Source organism: Chlorocebus sabaeus, chromosome 20 (genome assembly GCF_047675955.1).
Source record: "Chlorocebus sabaeus isolate Y175 chromosome 20, mChlSab1.0.hap1, whole genome shotgun sequence".
Classification (NCBI taxonomy): Eukaryota; Metazoa; Chordata; class Mammalia; order Primates; family Cercopithecidae; genus Chlorocebus; species Chlorocebus sabaeus.
Window position 1 is genome coordinate 82,283,936 of NC_132923.1, and position 20,424 is coordinate 82,304,359.

A 20,424-nucleotide genomic window follows, 5' to 3' on the forward strand; every position below is an offset into this window, starting at 1 on the left:
ATTACAGGCGCCCACCACCACGCCTGGCTAATTTTTGTATTTTTAGTAGAGACGGGGTTTCACCATGTTGGTCAGGCTGGTCTCAAACTCCTGACCTTGCGATGCACCAGCCTCGGCCTCCCAAGTGCTGGGATTACAGGCGTGAACCACCACAGCTGGCCCAAATACACCACATTTTAAAGCAGTGATTCTACCCCAAGCTCACCTGCCTCCCTGTGATTTTATCAATGAAATGTGGAATAAACAGGAGTAGTGGAGAGAAAGACTGAGAATGTTCATTCCAACATACCTTCAACTATGGGCCGAGAAGGTGAAATAGAGGCAGGAGGAGACACCCCTGCAACACACGCTTACATACCCATGCCTTTTTTCTTTCTACCCTCTGCCCAGCTGGGTACAGATCCCCAATTCCCGCTGCTTTGTTTTTTTTTGAGACGGAGTCTCGCTCTGTTGCCAGGCTGGAGTGCAGTGGTGCGATCTCGGCTCATTGCAACCTCCGCCTCCCAGGTTCAAGCAATTCTCCTGCCTCAGCCTCCAAAGTAGCTGGGACTACAGGTGCATGCCACCGTGCCCAGCTAATTGTTGTATTTTTTAGTAAAGACGAGGTTTCACCATATTGGCCAGGATGGTCTCGATCTCCTGACATCGTGATCTGCCCACCTTGGCCTCCCAAAGGGCTGAGATTACAGGCGTGAGCCACTGCACTCAACCTTCCTGCTGCTGCTTTACGCAGTTTAGATCTTTCTCCTTCCTCCCCACTACCCAAGGAATCAAGCCAGGAACCTGGTGAAACAGAGCCTTCTTGTCCAGCTTCCACTTTTGGCAACACCAAGAACCAGCAGAAACTGGGACATTACAGCTTGTTCCTGAGCTTATCTTGAATGAAAATAACAGGCTTCGACCTATGCAACCAGCCTCGTGTGGATGGGGTGGAAGTGGGTAGATTGCAGCTGGAGGGAAAGTCTCCTATTTCTTGAGTTTGACCACACCTGGAAGGAAAAGCATCAATCTATTTTTAACCAAACAGGGAGATTTCTTGTGAGGTTACTGAGATAGCCCCACAGAACAGTGAGGATCTTGGCATGAATCTGGATGGTAGTTCCGGGAACCCTTGGAATTGGGACATTAACAAAACTTTTAACAATGGTTATGGCTAGGGAATGGGATCATAGAGGACTTATGCTTCCTTCATATTGTCTGGAGTTCTTTCTCAATAATTATTTAAAATCAACAAGGATGACATTTCCATTTAGAAAGAGAAAAGAGGAGGCTGGGTGCAGTGGCTCACGCCTGTAATCCCAGCACTTTGGGGTTACAGTGCGGGTGGATCACTTGAGGTCAGGAGTTTGAGACCAGCCTGGCCAACAAGGTGAAACTCCATCTCTACCAAAAATACAAAAATTAGCCAGGCATGGTGGTGTGCACCTGCAGGCCCAGCTACTCAGGAGGATAAGGCATAAGAATTGCTTGAATCCGGAAGGCCAAGGTTGCAGTGAACTGAGATCATGCTACTGCACTCCAGCCTGGGCAACAGAGCAAGACTCTGTCTCCCTTCCCAAAGAAAAATAGAAAGAAAAAAGAGGTGTGGACCAGGTGTGGTGGCTCACCCCTGTAATCCCAGCACTTTGGGAGGCTGAGGCAGGTGAATCACCTGAGGTCAGGAGTTCAAGACCAGCCTGACCAACATGGTGAAACGCTGTCTCAACTAAAAAATTAGCTGAGTGTAGCCGGGCGTGGTGGCTCACACTGGTAATCCTAGCACTTTGGGAGGCCAAGGTGGGCCGATCATGAGGTCAGGAGATCGAGACCATCCTGGCTAACGTGGTGAAACCTTGTCTCTACTAAAAATACAAAAAATTAGTATGTTGGCAGGCGTCTGTAGTCCTACTCGGAAGGCCAAGGCAGGAGAATGGCATGAACCTGGGAGGCGGAGCTTGCAGTGAGCCGAGATCGGGCCACTGCACTCCAGCCTGGGTGACAGAGCCAGACTCTATCTCAAAAAAAAAAAAAAAATTAGCTGAGTGTAGCTTTGGGTGCCTGTAATTCCAGCTACTTGGGAGGCTGAGGCAGGAGAATCGTTTGAACCTGGGAGGCAGAGGTTGCAGTGAGCCGAGATTGCATAACATTGCACCCCAGCCTAGGTGACAAAAAAAAAAACTTTGCCAGGCAGTAGTGGTGTGCACCTGTAATCCCAGCTACTTGGGAGGTTGAGGCAGGAGAATCGCTTGAGTCTGGGAGGCGGAGGTTACAGTGAGCCAAGGTCGTGCCACTGTACTCCAGTTTGGGCAACAAAGTGAGACCCTGTCTCAAAAAAAAAAGTAAAAAGAATTCTGAGAGGTCTGAAGCAAGGGGATATGCCTGGAGCCCCACAACCTCTGCCCTCCCTCAGCACCCCCAGCCAGGACACCTCTACTACATGATTTCTCAAAATCGTCCAGCCCAGACTTACTATCAGACACTATGGAGTCTGGGCCTGTAGAGGGTGCACCTCAGGGCCCACCAGCGCCCCCATATAGAGAGACCTGGCCCCTACTGCTGGTCTTCTGCCTGCTGACAAATGATGCTGACTGTCCCCCGCCCCCAGTTGTGACTCCCAGGCCCATCTATCAGCCACCCAGCCGGCACGATTGGAGTTTAATGATGTCATGACAGGAGTGATTACAATTGTTAATTACCTTCCAGCCATCAGCAGCTTCTGCCGGTCCTCCGCCCTGTGACGGCTGCCACAGCTACCCTGTACCTGCACATACTACTCCTGGCCTCATCAACCACCCAGTCATGCTGCCAAATGCCCTGGGACACAGCAATGGGCATTTCTGTGGGCATCTCCCCAAGACCCTGGCACTCTGAAGGCCCCAGGGTTCTCCCCCTGGTTTAATGTATAGAACCCATGCCATCAGCATCCTGAAAGGAAACACTGACCACATCCCTTTCTGCTCATAGCCAGTGGCTCCCCACTACCACAGCATAGGCCAGACGTGGTGGTGCACACCTGTGGTCCCAGTGACTCAGGAGACCGAGGTGGGAGAATTCTGAACTTCAAGACTATAGTGCACTATGATTGTGCCTATGAATAGCCACTATGATTGTGCCTACGAGCTTCCACAGAGGAAGCTCCCTACCTTCCTCCAGTCTCGTCTCCATCACTCCACTCCACACACCCTGCAATAGAACTGCCTGCGTCCCCAGCCGCGCCTCAAATGTTCCCAGCTCTGTTCCTTGGCCTGTGCCATTCCTCCACCTGGAAAGCCTTTCATCCCAGCTCCATGCTTTCAACTTCTACTTGTTCTTCCAGGCCTGCATCAAAACTCTGCGGGATATGGCCCAGACCCTTGCTCCCACCCCCGACTGACTTTGGCCCCCTTGGGTCTCCTGTGGCGCTTCCTCTGACCCTCCTTTCTCGCACACCAACCTCCCAATGTGCTTGAAGTTTGTGTCCCTGTCCTGTCTCCCCCCATGGCAGTGAGCTCCATGGCAGGGCTTCAGCCCCAGCACAGGGCCTGGTACGCAGCAAGTTCTCAGAATGAGTGGATGAATGAGTCAGAGCAGGCCTGGGTGGGGGGAGCAAAAATGGCCCAGAGGGGAGGCAGGGTGGCCACTGCTTCCTCCTCAGGGGACTCGGTGCCCCCAAACACCACATTACACAGCTTTCTTGCTGTGTCCCCGCTGGCCCCTCCAGCCCTCCTCCACCCTAACTGAGCCACCAAAACTAGCAAAACTGCAAGCTGAATTCTGCTACTCCTTGGCTTAAAACTCTCCTCACCTCAAAAATCAATTCTTTAGTTTGGTGCCCAGGTTCTTCATGCCCATGGTGGGTGCCTGCAGAGCTTCCTGCTCAGCTCACCACCACCACTTTCCTGTGTGTACCCCACACACCCTCCCTCATCACAGGGTATTCAGATGGACCCTGGTCCACGCTCTGCCAATCGGACTATCTCTCTTACCCTGGGAATAAAGCTTCCAAGATGCAGAATGTGTAAATGCTGCAGGGGAGGTTATGGTCCCCTTGGAGTCCAGAAAATACAGAGGAAACTGGGCTGCAGAGAGGCAAATAAAAGGGACGAGCATGAAGAAGGAAAAGAAAGAGGGGCACCAGCCGGCCTCAGTGGCTCATGCCTGTAATCCCAGCGCTTTGGGAGGTCGAGGCAGCCGGATCATGAGGTCAGGAGTTCAAGATCAGCCTGGCCAATATGGTGAAACCCTGTCTCTACTAAAAATACAAAAATTAGCTGGGCATGAGGTGACAGGCGCCTGTAGTCCCAGCTACTCCGGAGGCTGAAGCAGGAAAATCGCTTGAACCCAAGAGGCAGAGGTTGCAGTAAGCCGAAATTGTGCCACTACACTCTAGTGTGGGCAACAGAGCAAGAGACTCTGTCTCAAAAAAAGAAAAAGAAAGAAAAGAAAAGAAAGAGGGGCACCGAGAGACAAAACGTGTTCAGGTGGCTCTGCCAGCCTATTCCATGCCTTCTCTAGACCTGGTTCCCCTGGATCCGGGAGGCTCTTGTCCCCTTTAAACATAGTTCTTTTCTTTTTCTTTTCTTTCTCTGTCTCTCTCTCTGTCTCTCTCTCTGTCTCTCTCTCTCTCTCTCTCTCTCTCTCTCTCTCTCTCTCTCTTTCTCTTTCTTTCACAGAGTCTCACTCTGTCACCCAGGCTAGAGGGCAGTAGCGCAATCTTGGCTCCCTGCAATCTCCGCCTCACAGGTTCAAGTGATTATCCTGCCTCAGACTCCTGAGTAGCTGGGACAACAGGCATGTGCCACCACGACCAGCAAAATTTTCTTTTTTTTTTTTTTTTTGAGATAGAGTTTCTCTCGTCACCCAGGCTGGAGTCCAGTGGCATGATCTCAGCTCACTGCACCCTCCGCCTCCTGGGTTCAAGCGATTCTCCTGCCTCAGCCTCCCAAAGTAGCTGGGACTACAGGTGCCTGCCACCATGCTCAGCTAATGTTTTGTATTTTTAGTAGAGATGGGGCTTTGCCATGTTGACCAGGCTGGTCTCGAACTTCCTGACCTCAGGTGATCCGCCCACCTCGGCCTCCCAAAGTGCTGGGATTACAGGCATAAGCCACCGTGCCCAGTTTTCTTTCTTTCTTTTTTTTCCCGCCCCCTCAAGACAGAGTCTTGCTCTGTCACCCAGGCTGGAGTGCAGTGGCATGATCTCGGCTCACTGCAACCTCTGCCTCCCAGGTTCAAGCAATTCTCCTGCCTCAGCCTCCTAAGTAGCTGGGACTACAGGCGTGTGCCACCACAGCTGGCAAATTTTTTTGTTCTTTTTTTAGATGGAGTTTCTCTCTTGTCACCCAGGCTGGAATGCAGTGGCATGATCTCAGCTCACTGCACCCTCGGCCTCCCAGGTTCAAGCAGTTCTCCTGCCTCAGCGTCCCAAAGTAGCTAGGACTACAGGTGCCTGCCACCACACTCAGCTAATTTTTTGTATTTTTAGTAGAGACGAGGTTTCACCATGTTGACCAGGCTGGTCTCAAACTTCTGGCCTCAGGTGATCCACCTGCCTCGGCCTCCCAAAGTGCTAGAATTACAAGCATGAGCCACTGTGCCCAGCTTTCTTTCTTTTTTTTCCCCCCCCAAGACGGAGTCTTGCTCTGTCACCCAGGCTGGAGTACAGTGGCGCAATCTCGGCTCACTGCAACCTCCACCTCCCAGGTTCAAGCAATTCTCCTGCCTCATCCTCCCATGTAGCTGGGATTACAGGCGCCTGCCACCACACTTGGCTAATTTTTGTATTCTTAGTAGAGATGGGGGTTTCACCACGTTGGCCAGGCCGGTCTCAAACTCTTTACCTCGTAATCTGCCCACCTCAACCTCCCAAAGTGCTGGGATTACAGATATGAGCCACCACACCCAGCTTGGCTTTCTTTTTTTTTTTTTTTTGAGACGGAATTTTGCTCTGTAGCCAGTCTGGAGTGCAGTGGTGCAATCTCAGCTCACTGCAACCTCTGCCTCCCGGGTTTGAGCGATTCTCCTGTCTCAGCCTCCCGAGTAGCTGGGACTACAGATGCACACTACCATGCCGAGCTAATTTTTGTATTTTTAGTAGAGACAGAGTTTCACCATGTTAGCCAGAATGGTGTCGATCTCTTGACCTCGTTATCCACCCGCCTCGGCCTCCCAAAGTGCTGGGATTACAGGCGTTAGCCACCGCGACTGGCCTCTTTTTTTTTTTTTTTGTTAACAGAATCTAGCTCTGTTACCCAGGCTGGAGTGCAGTGGTGTGATCTCGGCTCACTGCAACCTTCACCTCTGAGGTTCAAGTGATTCTTATGCCTCAGTCTCCCAAGTAGCTGGGATTACAAGCCCTGTGCCCTCCATGCCTGGTTAATTTTTGTATTTTTAGTAGGGATGGGGTTTTAGTAGAGTCGTGTTGGTCAGACTGGGCTCAAACTCCTGGTCTTAAGTGATCAGCCCACCTCGGCCTCCCAAAGTGCTAGGATTGCAGGCATGAGCCACAGCACCTAGCCTGCCTTTCTTTTCTTTTCTTTTCTTTTCTTTTCTCTCTCTTTCTTCCTTCCTTCCTTCCTTTCTTTCTTTCCTTCCTTCCTTCTTTCTCTTTCTTTCTTTCTTTTCTTTCTTCCTTCCTTCCTTCCTTCTCCCTTCCTTCTCCCTCCCTCCTTCCTGACTTCCTTTGTTACAGGAAAGGAGCCCCATCCAGACCCCAATAGAGGGTTCTTACAAGAAATTATTCAGGGCAAGTCCTCAGTGCAAAGTGAAAGCAAGTTTATTAAGAAAGTAAAGGAATAAAAGAATAGCAGCCGGGCGCAGTGGCTCATGCCTGTAATCCCAGCACTTTGGGAGGCCGAGGCTGGCGGATCACCTGAGGTTGACAGTTCAAGACCAGCCTGACCAACAGGGAGAAACCGTGTCTCTACTAAAAATACAAAATTAGCTGGGCGTGGTGGCACATGCCTGTAATCTCAGCTACTTGGGAAGCTGAGGCAGGAGAATCGCTTGAACCTGGGAGGCGGAGGTTGTGGTGAGCCAAGATCACGCCATTGCACTCCAGCCTGGGCAACAAGAGTGAAATTCCATCTCAAAAAAAAGGATTATTCCATAGACAGAGCAGCCCAGAGGGCTGCTAGTTGGCCATTTTTATGGTTATGTCTTGATGATATGCTAAACGGGGGAGGGGGGGGAATTATTCAAGTCTCCCCTTTTAGACCATATAGGGTAAATTCCTGACGTTGCCATGGCATTTGTAAACTGTCATGGCACTGGTGGGAGTGTAGCGGTGAAGATGACCAGAGGTCACTCTTGTGGCCATTTTGGTTTTGGTGAGTTTTGTTCGGCTCCTTTACTGCAATCTGTTTTATCAGCAAGGTCTTTATGACCTGTATTTTCTGCTGACCTCCTATTTCATCCTGTGACTTACAATGCCTTAACCGTCTGGGAATGCAGCCCAGTAAGTTTCAGCCTCATTTTACCCAGCTCCTGTTCAAGACAGAGTTGCTCTGGTTCACATGCCTCTGGCACATTCTTCCTTCCTTCCTTTCTTTTCTTTCCTTTTCTTTCTTAGACAAGGTTTTGCTCTCACACAGGCTGGAGTGCAGTGGCACGGTCATAGCTCCCTGCAGCCTGGAATTCCTGGGCTCAAGCAAGCCTCAGCCACCTGAGTCGCTGGGACTACAGAGGTGAGCCACCATGCCTGGCCAGTTAAGCTGCTTTCTGTTAAATGTGTAACAAAATGGAGGAAATTCTGTTCTCCCAAACATGTCTAGTTTGGAAGAAACACCATATGTATCTGGAAGAAATACTTTGAAAAACCATTTGGAGTGTGGTGGGGACGTGGGAGAACAAGTTCCAAGGGCTTGTCCACATTCCACAAAGTGGGGAGGCTGCCTTCTGAGAGGCAGACAGGAGTACCGTGCTGCTTCTAACAGTAGTCTGGAGTGGGGGCTCCTGAGAACCAGCCATCTCAGTTTCAGCCACACCCCTGCCACTTACTGACTGTGCTTGGAGACTGGGCTGGTTATTTCTGGGGTTGGTTTCCTCATCTGTAAAGTGGGGATGATGATAATTGTACCCACCTCACGGGGCTGTGGAAAGGATTCACTTGAGTTAGTAGATGGGAAGTACTTAGTGCCTGTTAACTAGCAAACACCCAAGTGTTAGCAAAAGTCAGAAAACGATGCTGTTGACATAAAATCCCTGTTAACTGGAGTCCTGGGGGAAACTGAGGCATGCAAGTCTGAAGCCAGGAGCTGAGGCACAGGTGAAGTTGAGAAGAAAGAGCTTGAAAGTGGAATATTCCCCCTACTGTGTTTCAGGGCACGTTCTGGATACCAGGCAGCAAAGTTTCAATCCTAGAAGGGAACAGGCAATAAATAAGGAAACTTCAGACGATGCCACAAAGACAACAGATGCTGGTAATGTGATGGGGGCTGGCTGGAAGCTTCTCTGGATCAGGCGGTCAGGGAAGGCCTCCTGGAGGAGGTGGCCAAGAGAGGATTAAATGCTTAAAGGCACCAGCCACGCAGAGGGAAGCCACAAGGAGAGACCAAAGGCTGGTGAGGGAGGCGGGAGAAAAAAAGAGCCCAGCAAGGCAGGGAGTGGTGTGTGAGGTCAGGGGAGCCACCCCAGGACAGGCAGCTGAGCAGGGGAATGGGAGAACAAAAAAACAAAGGTGGCTATCTTTAGGTTCTTTGCTGTAGGGCATGAACAGAAATGGCCTTGTCCATCTTTGCTTTAATGTTCAGTTCATCCCACTTGCTCATTAATGCTTTTGGGTGGCTCAGTTCTCTTGTGGGAAAGGAGTCAGGGAAGTTCAGTGAAGAACAAAAACCAAAGAATAGATGTGGGTACACAGTGGGGTCCCGGGCAGGTCCCTGCAAGCCCATCCGACTCCAATCTTAGCCCTTCCTGAAAAGGTTCCACAAAAGTCCATATTCATTCAGGGGCCAAGACTGGTTAGCCCTCTGCAAGGAAGAAGCTGACAGAAGTCACTTTTGTCCTAAGGGCCTGCTAACGGCCAGGAGTCTCCTTCAGTGGCCTCCAGTGAGGAGTGGGGGTAGCACTGGTTTGGGCGTCAGTTGAGCAGACAGTGTTTCAATCTTGCTCTCCCATTTACATCCTGGGTGCTTGGGCAAGGCACTCAACCACCCTGCCCTATACCATAGAGTGACAGTTCCTAGGAAGGGTGAGTGGACTTTGGCACTGTGTAATGGGGTATGAACCCCAAGAGGCTCATAGTCATCCTACTGTCCTTCTTGGGGGATGGGGTCAGTGGGACAGTCAGTATCTTCTCCAATGAGAAGAGCAGGGACAGCTACCCCTTGCTGAACACCTTCTAGGTGTCAGGCACATGCTAAAGAAAACACAGCAATAAAGACTAGAAAACACAGGCCAGGTACAGTGACTCACACCTGTAATCCCAGTACTTTGGGAGGCTGAGGCGGGTGGATCACCTGAGGTCAGGAGTTCAAGACCAGTCTGACCAATATGGTGAAACCCATCTCTACTAAAAATATAAAAATTAGCCGGGTGTGGTGGCATGCACCTGTAGTCCCAGCTACTTGGGAGGCTGAGACAGGAGAATTGCTTGAACCCAGGAGGTGGAGGCTGGCAGTGAGCCGAGATTGTACCACTGCACTCCAGCCTGGGCGACAGAGCCAGACTCATTTCAAAAAAAAAAACTAAAAACACAAGAAAGAGCACCGACCGGGCGTGGTGGCTCGTGCCTGTAATCCCAGCACTTTGGGAGGCCGAGTCGGGCAGTCACTTGAGGTCAGAAGTTCAAGACCAGCCTGGCCAACATGATGAAACCCCGTCTCTACTAAACATACAAAAAACTACCGGGCATGGTGGTGCTCACCTGTAATCCCAGCCACTCAGGAGGCTGAGGCAGGAGAATCGCTTGAACCCAGGAGGCGGAGGTTGCAGTGAGCCGAGAATTGCGCCATTGCACTCCAGCCTGGGAAACGAGTGAAACTCCGTCTTAAAAAAATAAAAAAATAAAAAAAAAGGACGAGCACTAAGTGCAGTAGTTCTACTACTGAGCAGGTCCCCCAATCCACCAGCAAGTCCAGATTCTGGGGGATGTGAATTTGTTGAGGAAAAATGAAGTTGGTCTTTTAAAGCCCAAATACCACCTACTGTCCCTGCCCAGCATGAAGAAAGCAAAGCCTCTGGAGTGGGGCTTGTCAGCACCTAAGGGCTGTAGGCGCAGGCTGCCTGTGTTGGGATATGATGCCCAGGTGTCTCTGCTGTGCACCCCACGAGCCAGGGCGGAGTTATGCACCCAGCAGATCCACCCCAACCAACATCAACAGGGTCATCACTGTGCATTACCACATACATACATTACCACATACATTATCACATACATACATTATCACATACATTATCACAGATCCTCACAACAACCCCACCAAATGGGAAATTGAGGCCCAGAGATTCCCCGGAGGTCACAGTTACAGGTTCCCCGGAGGTCACAGGTGGCTGGGCTGGGATTTGAACCTAGATCTGTCTGACTGCAAAGGACATAACTGACGCTTGAAGCCACAGAAATGCCAGCTCTGGGGAGATAACAAGCACGCGGCAGGCAGGCTGAGCTCGGCATCCTCACAAGCTGAGGGGTCGTTGCGGGGAAGGGGGCGCGGAAAGCACCAGGCCAGGATGCCGGCAGGGGTCCCTCTCAGGTCCCCTGAGGTTGGTGGGAAGCTGGCAGGATGGCAGAGGGGTAAGTGTGGGGTTCGCTTCTAGGCTGTAGCGCGGAGGGACAGGCATCCCGCTTCCCACCTCCCCTCACAGGCACCCCACCAGGGGTGATTTTTCTACCCAGACCTTGCAACCCCAACCCTCCCCGGGCGACCAGACGCCCCCAGCCTCCCGCAGACCACCCGCCCTCCGGCCCTGCTCCCTCCTGGAGCAGCCGGAAGCCGCAGTCGCTCTGCAGACACCCCCTGGTGGAAACAGCTCATTACGGGATGGAGAAAATGTGCTAGAACATTAGCTTAATAAATCAAGCGCTCCTGGAGCCCGGCAGCCGCCGCCGCTCAGCGAGGCGGGGCCGCGGCGCCCACCCCTGCTGGGCCTGTGGCGGAGGCGGGGTTGGGGGTGCGGGTCCAGAATGCCTGCCTCCCTCCTGCCCTGCGGAGCCACGCTTTGCACCCCCATCCCGCCGCCGCCTTCGTCCCCCACCTCCTCGCTCCGAGTCAAGTTGCCCATACGGAGAGAGGCCTTGGGAGCCCCAGGACGCCGGAATCCTAGCACTGTCACTTGGCTAGATTGCTACCTAGAACCGGGGTCTCCTCGGAGCCTCGGTACCTTCAGCTCCACGATGAAGAAATAACACACTGTTGACTGAGGGCCAACTAAGTGCCGGTGCCCTCCCTGACTCATTGCAGCCCGGTGAGATCCAAACTGCCATCTCCATTTTTCACCATAATGAGTCTTGGAGCCTGTGGCCAATTATTTTTCAGTCCTGGTACCCTCTGCCCATGGTTAGTACTGAGCTAGCTGCCCCCACCTGTGCCCCTAGAGGGTGCTCTGTGAGAAAAAAAGACCTGTTCACAGCCAGATGCTGCAGGGCAGCTGGATATGCAGAGCAACAGGCTGGCGCCTACCAAATCCAAGGGCTCCCAGCCAAGGAAACCCCAACCAATTGCTGTGGCAAAAGGGCTGCCTCCTGCGTGGGACTCAGGAGCCCCAGGTTCTTTGCCACTGGCCAAACCCTGTGTCTCTGTGGGATAGTGAACCCTTCCCAGTCTCTGCTCCCTGCCTTCCCGGGGCAGTGCAAGAGCTGGCCTAGGTGGCCTTTCCCTTCTAGTCGCAACCAAATTCTAAACTCCTGAGTGCCTGATGCAAGTCTCGCCCCTCCCTGGGCGTCAGTTTCCTCCTCTGTACAAGGCTTAGCCCTGGAGGAGCCTAAGAAGGCTCTTGCCTGCCATTCTACTCTCCTTCCTGCTGGTCTAGGTGGGGGAGGGGGTGGTGCAACCACCAGAGCGCCTTATGCGCAGAAAACCACTGTCTAGAGAGCTAATTCTTCCTGCTCTCTGAGGGGTGGAGAGAGGGCGAGAGAGAGAAAAAAATTCAATTACTGGACGTCTATTTGTCAACTCCTCCCTCCCCATTGACTTAATTTTCTCTAGCCAAACCCAGAGTCAGAGGAGGCAGGAGGAGTGAGCTGCAGGCCCAGAGAGGGAGGGAGAAAAGAGAGCAGGAGAAGCAGCAGGGAAGGAGAGCCCCCGTGGACATGGGGACATGGGGACCGGCCTGTTGGACACACACCACGCTGGGAAGTGTCATGTGGGCCATAAACAAACAAGGAGCACCTAGAGAAGAGAAACAGGTATTCCTGTGTGCCTCTCCTACCCAGGGACTTGGAGCAGCACCACTCTCTCCAGGAAGCCTCCCTGGATCTTTCCAGCAAGTTAGGAGACCCCTATGGCTCCCACAGCCCCCTTGGTTCCCCCTAACACCATATGATATAGTCTGTTCACTTTCGTTCATTTATACAACACATATAGGTGGAGCACCTAGTATGTTTCAAACTAAGTGCTAGAAATAGAGTGGAAAACAGTAACCAGAGTCTACTAGGAAAGGCTGATAACAGAATAAATATAAACATATTTGGATTATCTACTGCTGTATAATAAATATCCCAAACCTTCGTGGCTTAAAATAGACAGCCGTTTTTGAATCCCTCATGATTTCTGTGGGTTAGGAATTGGGAAAGGGCATGGCTGGGCAGTCCTAGTTCGGGGTCTCCCATGCACTGCAGTCAGACAGTGACTGGAGATGGCACAGCAGAGGCCAGGGCAGCTGGAGATGGCTGGGCACTGTCTCTTTGGTTAGCTTCTGGGCTTCTGCATGTGATCTCTCTAAACTCCTTTGGGCTTCCTCACAGCATGGCGGTTCCAGGGCAGTCAAAGTGCTTCCCTGGAAGCTGGCTTCCTCCACAGTGAATTTCCCAAAAGAACAAAGCAGAAGTACAGAGCGTTTTTATGACCTAGCCTCAGTCATAAAAATAGTGCCACTTCTGCCACACTCTGTTGGTCAAGGCAATCTTAAAGTTCCACCCAGGTTCAAAGGGAGGAGATACAGCCCCGGCCTCTTGATTTGATGGTGGTGTCAAAGTCACATTGAAAGAGGAGCCATGTGAGATGAGAGACATTATTGTGACCATTTTGGGAAAATACAATTTGCTACAAAACCCGCTTAGATCTAAATAAGACCACCTGAAACCCTCCTTTCACCTTTACAAGTTAACGCCTCCCCATTTCTGCAAGTCCCCCAGGGTCTGACTTATATTTCCATGATCACCTCTGATTCCAAATTCCTACTTCTGCTGTATTTGATCAATTTTTGGACTCTCTCACCATCCTGTGGGGGCTGACTCTGTCACAAGCCACATGCCCTCCACAGAAACTCAATCCCTTCCTCAGTTTCCACAAAATGTTCGCCTAAGGCAAATGAGGGCATGTGGGCTCTGCTAAGGACTTAAGGAGACAGAGGAGCAACTCAAGTGACTTGAAATGGAATATTAGACATCCCTGTTCATGGCTGAGGTTTATGCCTGGGTCTCTTCACTCCGCATACCTCACCCTAGGTCTTATGCCCTCTCTCCACCTGTTCCTCCCAACTCCAACTCCAATTCAAATTATTGTCAGCTAAGCTAAGCAGTTCTCCAGGGTTCCTTGCCCTGAATTCAGCCCCAGGCACCCTTCAGGATGCTCAGCATAAACCGAAGGTCTTCCAAGTTCAGAGCTGTCTCCTTAGTCTCCTTAGTAGGTTGGTGTGGACTCCTTGGTGCAGTGATATATGTTTTCTTCCATTGCCCAAGCCAGGACCATCTAGTAGGACAGGGTCTCTAGTGGGGAAGTGCTTTGGATCCATCATCTCATTTAATCTTTAGAGTAACTCTATTCTGTCTAGTCTGTCTCCCTCACTGCACTGTGAATTCATAGCAGCAGGGCAGTCTGACTTATTTGGGTGTTGGGGGCCTACACAGGGCACTCAGGAAAGGTTTATGAAATAACAGCAATTCAGATGGCAGATGCCATTTGGATCAAGGTGGATCATTTGCCCGACCTCAGGCCCATGAAGCCAACCTGACCACCCTGTAGCCAGAGGACCGACCTGCTCTGAGGCAGCTGCCAGAGACTGCCTTCAATGGCAATTGTTTGTGGAGCACCCAACAGGAAAACATGATGAAACCCAACAGAAGGTGGACGAAGGACATAAAAGTAATTCACAGAATAACAAGCAATTTCTGGATTCTTAGTGAGTGTAAGTGCCTCTTCATACACTTGTTGGGCAATACTCAGTAATAAACCAAGAAACACAAATTAATGTATTAGCACTTTATACCCATCACAGTGGCAGAAATTAGAACAGTGGATAATACTAAGTGCTGACAGCCATGTGGGGTGGTGGGAACCTTCATGTACTCTTGGTGGGGTGCAAAATGATTCCATCATTCTTGAAGCAGCCTAACAATATTGAGTAAAATTAAGTATGTGCATGTCCCACCCGTAGCAATTGCGCCCCTGCAAATCCCAGGGCATTTCTCACACAGGTCCGCAGGGGACACGTCCAAGGGTGTTCTGCCAAGTGAGATGAGGACACTGGAGGCAACAGAGATCTCCATCTCTCTTTTTTTTTTTTTTTTTTTTGAGACGGAGTCTTGCTCTGTCGCCCAGGCTGGAGGGCAATGGCGTGATCTCAGCTCACTGCTACCTCCGCCTCCCAGGTTCAAGCAATTCTCCTGTCTCAACCTCCTGAGTAGCTGGGATTACAGGTGCATGCCACCACGCCTGGCTAATTTTTGTATTTTTGGTAGAGATGGGGTTTTGTGGTGTTGGCCAGGTGGGTCTTGAATTCCTGATCTCAAGTGATCCACCCGCCTCAGCCTCCCAGAGGGCTGGGACAACTAACAGGCGTGAGCCACCATGACCTGCCGAGATGTCCATCACCTGGGGAATGGATGAGTAAAATGCAGTGAATGTGCAAGCGGGAAACTCTACAGCAACGGGAAGCAACACTGAGATCTTCAAACACACGGAGCTGAGTCGGGGGGAAAATGCTACAGGAGACCTATAGCACCCAAAACAACACAACATCTTTTACCAAGATGCATGCATATTTAAGGTCATAAGTGAGATTCGCTGGAGTGAGCACTCATGGAAAGAGGAGACTAGGGATGGGAGGGGGTGAGAAGAGGTAAAAACCCAGTATGTGTTATGCATTTACTATGAGCCAGGCATAGCACTTAGAGCTCTGTATCAGCTCATTTAATCTTTGGAATAATTCTATGAGGTGGGTCCTATTAGTATGTCCACTTTTTCAGAGAAAACAGGCTTATATTATCCAAGGTCACACAGTTGTGGAAGTGAGCAGAAGGGCCAGGTGTTGACCCGGGCCTTGGCTACTTTGTTGGCCTCCTCCCTACCTGAATTCACCCCAATACCATCTCTGTTGAATGCTGGATTTGGCTACACCAGCCAACCTTTCTTCTCCATCTGATGCTGTGGCCTCGGGTATCCACTGGCCCTGCTGGGACTCCAACCCCAGCCTTTGCTGCAGCCTCCACCTTTCCTCTGTGAGCCTCTGTGCCCTGGCTGCCCCCCACCTTCAGCTCTGGCCCCTCCAAATCCAAACCAACAAATACTGGCCAACAATCAGCACCCTCCACCCCCAAAGCACTGATTCCTGTAAAACCAGCTCAGGTCAGTGCTCTATGGGAGTCATTGGCTCTGGACACTAATTCCAACTCTATCTGAGCATTCAGTGCCCTCCACAATTGGACCCAGCTGATCTGGGCAGTCTCGCCTCACCACATAGAAGCCTTCATGCTTCTAACCATGACACCATGTTAGACTAAGCTTCTGGCCTTGACACGCCGTGGACTTTCACAAAACCTTCCTTGAACGCCTTCTCTCAGCATGATGGGCCCCCCATCCTGTAAGGACCACATTTCCCTGGGAGGCCTCCTTGGGGCCTCCAGATGGCACAGGGGACTAGACTCAGGTCTGGCCAACAAGGGCTTTACAGACAGGTTGCATGTGTCAAGTATGTACCTGAGGGGCCCGCCCCTCACCAGCTGTGCTTCTGGTTTTTGTTTTGTAATAACGAAATAACTATTTCTCAGTGTTTTTTCAGACATAAGGAATATTATAAGCTTTAGTTGCTCTCTTGGCTTTTTTTTTTTTTTTTTAATTGAGGTATAGCCGGGCGCAGTAGCTCACGCCTGTAATCCCAGCACTTTGGGAGGCCGAGGCGAGCAGATCACGAGGTCAGGAGATCGAGACCATCCTGGCTAACACGGTGAAACCCTGTCTCTACTAAAAGTACAAAAACTTAACTGGGCATAGTGGCAGGCACCTGTAGTCCCAGCTACTCAGGAGGCTGAGGCAGGAGAATGGCATGAACCCAGGAGGCGAAGCTTGCAATGAGCCGAGATCATGCCACTGCATTCCAGCCTGGGCAACAGTACAAGAATCTGTCTCAAAAAAAAAAAAAAAAAAAATTGAGGTATAATTTACATCCATAGATCTTAACTTTAGATAATTCAATGAGTTTTGACAAATAATCTTTGTCATTTTGACAGTCATTTTCCCTTAGTTGCAGTTTCCCCATCTACAAAATGGGGTATTGTCAACCTTACAGGGTTGTTGTAAAAGAGGAAAACTGGCTGGGCACAGTGGCTCATGCCTGTAATCCCACCACTTTGGGAGGCCAAGTCAGGAAGATTGCTTGAGCTCAGGAGTTAGAAACCAGCCTGGGCAACATAACAAGACTTCATCTCTAAAAAAAATAAGGAGGAAAAACAACATATGACAAGCGGCTAGTACAGTACCTGGCACACAGCAAGCAGTCAATAAATGTCTGTTACTATTATTATTATTACTCACAGCAGCTTATGCACAGTCTTCAACAACAAAAAATTAACTGAGCATCTACTCTGAGCCCAGGCATGTATGATCTGCAGGAGACCTAGGGTGAATCAGAGATGGAGGTTGCCAGTCTCCTGAGGATGATTAAACTGTTAGGATGGGTGCTATGATCAAAGGAAGCACAAGGGACAATGGCAGTTCAAAGGAGAAACCAAACCCAAATTTGGGCATCAAGGAGAGCTTCCGGAAGGCAGTGACGCCTGAGTGGCACCTTGAAAGAGCCACAGTTGAATGAAGAAAGGGCAAGAGGCCTGGAGAACAGAATCCAAGGCAGAGCAAATAATACTAGCCACAGACCTGCTGGGTGAGGGAATGTGGTATATTGGGGGAACTGCAAATAACTCAATTGGCTGGAGTAAAGGGAATGAGAGGGGTGTGACTGAGAGGAGATGGAACAGCCGCCAGAGCAGACAGGAGCCAAAGAAGATATTTTTTTGTTTGTTTGAGACAGAGTCTTACTCTGTCCCCCAGGCTGGAGTGCAGTGGTACAATCTTAGCTCACTGCAACCTCTGCGTCCCGGGTTCAAGGATTCTCCTGCTTCAGCCTCCCAAGTGCTGGGATTACAGACGTGCGCTACCATGCCTGGCTAATTTCTGTATTTTGAGTAGAGACGGGTTTCATCATGTTGGCCAGGCTGTCTCCAATTCCTGACCTCAGGTGATTCACCCACCTCAGCCTCCCAAAGTGCTGGGACTACAGGCGTGAGCCACCACACCCATCCCAAAGAAGAGATTTAAAGGAGGGATTAACAGGGCTTCCAGGTATATCTTTCATTTTATTTTTTGTTTTTATCATTGCAGAGACAGTGTCTCACTATGTTGCCCAGGCTGGTCTCAAAATCCTGGCCTCAAGTAATCTTCCCACCTCAGCCTCCCAAAGTGCTGGGATAACCAGCATGCGCCACCACACCCGACCCAGGTACGTCTTATAGAAAGTTCTCTCTGTGCTTTCTTCATTTTGCCTTGAGCCACCTTATTCTTTACCTACCCCCGTCTGTGAGCTCCTTGAAAGCAAGAACTAGATCTGAGTCTTCTTTGGTGGCCTTTTAGATTCTTTCTGGAATGAGGCAGGAAATAAGAAGGTAGGCTGGGTAGATAAAAATAATCATTTCTGGGTGAGGCGCGGTGGCCCACACCTATAATCCCAGCATTTTGGGAAGCCGAGGGGAGCGGATTGCTTGCGGTCAGGAGTTCAAGACCAGCCTGGGCAACATGGTGAAACCCTGTCTCCACTAAAAATACAAAAATTAAAGGTCCAACGCTGTGGCTCACGCATGTAATCCCAGCACTTTGGGAGGCCAAGGCGGGTGGATCACCTGAGGTTAGGAGTTCAAGACCAGCCTGACCAACAGGGAGAAACCCCGTCTCTCCTAAAGATACAAAATTAGCCAGGCGTGGTGGTGCATGCCTGTAATCCCAGCTACTCTGGAGGCCAAGGCAGGAGAATCGCTTGTAATCCCAGCTACTCAGGAGGCTGAGGCAGGAGAATCACCCAGGAGGCGGAGGTTGCGGTGAGCTGAGATCGTGCCATTGCACTCCAACCTGGGCAACAAGAGCGAAACTCTGTCTCAAAACAACAACCACAACAACAACAAATACAGGCTGGGCGCGGTGGCTCACGCCTGTAATCCCAGCACTTTGGGAGGTGGAGGTGGGAGGATCATGAGGTCAGGAGATCAAGACCCTCCTGGCCAACACGGTGAAACCCCATCTCTATTAAAAATACAAAACAGCTGGGTGTGGTGGCACGTGCCTGTAGTCCCAGCTACTTGAGAGGCTGAGGCGGGAGAATCGCTTGAACCTGGGAAGGAAAGGTTGCAGTGAGCCGAGATCATGCCACTGCACTCCAGCCTGGTAACAGAGCAAAACTTTGTCTCAAAAAAATAAATAAGGCCGGGCGCGGTGGCTCAAGCCTGTAATCCCAGCACTTTGGGAGGCCGAGACGGGCGGATCACGAGGTCAGGAGATCGAGACCATCCTGGCTAACACGGTGAAACCCCGTCTCTACTAAAAAATACAAAAAAAACTAGCCGGGTGAGATGGCGGGCGCCTGTAGTCCCAGCTACTCGGGAGGCTGAGGCAGGAGAATGGCGTAAACCCGGGAGGCGGAGCTTGCAGTGAGCTGAGATCCGGCCACTGCACTCCAGCCTGGGCGACAGAGCAAGACTCCGTCTCAAAAAATAAATAAATAAATAAATAAATAAACACAATAAAATTAGCTAGGTGTGATGGCAGTGCCTGTAATCCCAGCTAGTTGAGAGGCTGAGGCAGGAGAATCACTTGAACCCAGGAGGCGGAGGTTGTAGTGAGCCGAGATTGTGCCACTGCACTCCAGCCTGGGCAACAAGTATGAAACACCATCTCAAAAAAAAAAAAAAAAAATTAGGCTTGGCGCAGTCGCTCACCCCTGTAATCCCAGCACTTTGGGAGGCCAAGGCAGGTAGATCATGAGATCAGGAGATCAAGACCATCCTGGCTAACAAGGTGAAACCCTGTCTCTACTAAAAATACAAAAAAATTAGCCGGGCATGGTGTCGGGCACCTGTAGTCGCAGCTACTCTGGAGGCTGAGGCAGGAGAATGGCGCAAACCCGGGAGGCGGAGCTTGCAGTGAGCCGAGATCGCGCCACTGAACTCTAGCCTGGGTGACACAGTGAGACTCCGTCTCAAAAAAAAATTAAAATAAAATAATAATAATAATTAGCCAGGCATGGTGGCGGGCACCTTTGTCCCAGCTACTCAGGAGAGAATTGCTTGAACCCAGAAGTCAGAGGTTACAGTGAGCTGAAATCAGCATGCCAGTGCACTCCAGCCTGTGCAACAGAGCAAGACTCTGTCTCCAAAAAAAAAAAAAGTCATTTCTGTATCCCCAGAACACTCTCCCTCTTGAAACCAGAGGGAGAGTGTTCCCAACATGCAGTCCAGCCCAGGGCTCAGGGCCCTCTGTGGCTCCCAGTGACCTGCACATGGAAGTCCCGGTGCTTTAGGCCGACACACAGGGACCACCTGGACCTGCCTCCCTCCAGCTTCATCTCTCTCTACACCTCAGCTACACTGTCTTATCACTGCCCTAGGAGTCATGCTCTCTCAGGACTATGCCTACCCACCACACTCCCTCTCTCTGGAGTCTTCCCCATTTACCTCTACTCCTCTCTCTGCACTCAGCACAAGCCCCCTCTCCTGCAGGAAGTCTTCCCTGATTTCCCCCCAGGGTGGGTAAGGGTCCTCTTAAGACCCCATTCTGCAATAATCATTCAGTGACCAGGCCGGGGGTCTCCCCCACAGGTCTGTGAGTTGCTTGCAGGGAAGGACTGGAGTTATCCACCTCAGTGTCCCCAAGGCCGAGCAGGACCTGACCGATGACCTGTGTGAGCCCAAGGAGCATGGCAGGCTCCAGAAGTCACATGCAATGTCACCAGGACAGAACATCTGTGTCAGGGAGAGACTCCAAATGAGGCTGCAGAGGCGGGCAGGCCCAGGTGCCAGAGGGTTGGCCATGAGGGCAGCAGAAGGCTGGG